We start from the raw sequence: 2,212 nt of genomic DNA on the forward strand, positions 1-2,212 counted from the left end.
GGAGGGACCGCGCAGGAGAGGAAGGCCCTCTATGAGGTGGATTGATTCAGTGACTGGGATAATTCGGATAGGAGTGTCCGAGACAGAGCGATTAGCACAGGATAGAGCGGAGTTTAGGGCTGTTGTACATAGGGTCGCTAGGAGTTGCAAGCGACTCGACGGCACATAACAACAACATATATATTTCACTAATGTGTATTGTTTTCCCCATATTTCTTCACTCACATTATGTCCTCTTTAACAAATTGTAATTTATTGAACATTTTTAGTGAGAATATATCAAGTGCTAACTTTTATTTACTACAAGTGAGACAATGGATTTGCTCATAAGGAGTTCAATTGATTAGGACCAATGTTAGAGCTTCACAAGTTTATAATTATTTTATTCATCATGGCCCTGTTGTTATCATTAATAGGTTTTGTCAACTAGATTCTCACTCATGGCAGCCCCATATATTCCACAGGCTTTCCTAGGCTGTTAACAAGTTATCTTGAAGAAAGTGAAATCAAGGTACTCCTTAGAGGTGAGGATCATGAAGCTTTATCTTGAATACTTTGGATATATTATTTGGAAGCACTAGTCATTGGAGAGAGACATCAGACATGAAAAGTGCAGAGTAAATGAAAGGGAGGAAGGTCCTCAATGATATGGATTAACATAGTGACTGCAGTCTTGGGCTGAAGTGTGTTAGAGATTATGAGGATCGAAAGGCTAGGGTTTAGATCTATTGTTCATAGTGTCTTTATGAGTTGTCTTTATGAGTTGTGCTTGACTCAATAGTACCTAACAACAGAAACAACATGCATGGGAGCAGATGGATTGGTTTCAGCCATGAGGCCACTGACTGGGTGGTTCTGAAAGGTCAAATTTACAGTTATTAGCAGAGTATTTACTTTTACACAAGCAGGACTCCTTTCTGTTGTTCTTAAGGCCTGTAAAAGGAGCAATATGTAGTATTTCTAAGGTCCTTTCAGTGTTCTGTTAATTGTACCAATCAACTCCATGACCCAGCCTTGTATGGAAATGAAAACTTTGCACCCACAGAACCTCCACTACAGTGTTATAACATGTAATTAGCTAAGAAAGAACTATTTCCTGTTTTTCGAAGGCATGTTTGCTACAACCTGGCATAAGTAAACTAGAAAGCAGCTCTTAAATCAGGAAGAAATTTTAGGGTTTATATCCTGTCCTGGCAGGGAGATAGAACCAGATGAACTAATGGGTCTTTCCATAGCTAGCTCCCATGACAGCTGTCATAGTAATAATGTCAGCAGCATCAAAACATCAAATAGCTCAGGGAAAGAAAGGTTGGAAGTCTTAATTATCTTACCTAACTTTTATTTTCCATCAGCACAGGAAAATGCACTACCAAAGTAGTGATATTTGTTTTGTTTACTTGCAAATTAAAATTATAATAAAGAAATTTTGTTCACCAGGATCTGTGATGTGGAGTAGACTCATGAACAGAGAGGATGAGTAACAAAAACAATACACAGCAATAATAATTTTAAAAGAAATCCTTTTAATTATATTTTAGATTTGGCAGAAAACTTGTCTAGCATTCCTGTTTTGCAGAGCTTCAATGTGACACAGAGAATCTGAATGTCACAGAGCTTCCACTGAGTGTGTAGAAGAAGAAGTGAAACAACAGAGCTGAAAGAAGTCAGAGATCCAGTCTTCCAGGTTTATGTAGGACAGGGCCATGGCTTCAGGGTCCTCTCACACTAGCAAAAGTTCCTTGAACTTTAATTTTCAGTCAAATGGATAGAATTTCTATTGTTTGGTATTTATCTCTTAATAAAAACTTGCTTTTCATGACATTCACTTGTAATTTGGAATGCTTCGCAAATGTGCATGTCATCCTTGAGCAAGGACCATGCTAATTTTTTCTAAATTGTTACAGTTTTAGTATATGTGCTGCTGAAGTGAGCAGTTCACTTGTAATTTATCTGGAGAAAAGACCATAAAACAAGGAGAAAAGAACTAAAGTCTTATCTTACCTGTACAAATAATTGACTATGGCATGAATCCATTTATTATGAAGAAATATTAGTTATATGGAACGCAAGCATATGACTAGGTACTTCTGTCATCACAGGAGTCTAGAGCGAGGGCTACATGGTGGAGGGGACCTGGGGTAGGGTTTGTAAAACAATGAAAGAATCCTTTCTTTTACTTTTCCATAATTTTTGACTCATGTACTTATAACTT

The sequence above is a fragment of the Elephantulus edwardii genome, unplaced genomic scaffold, assembly GCF_000299155.1.
Source record: "Elephantulus edwardii isolate Elephantulus edwardi_28Jun2011 unplaced genomic scaffold, EleEdw1.0 scaffold00323, whole genome shotgun sequence".
Lineage (NCBI taxonomy): Eukaryota > Metazoa > Chordata > Mammalia > Macroscelidea > Macroscelididae > Elephantulus > Elephantulus edwardii.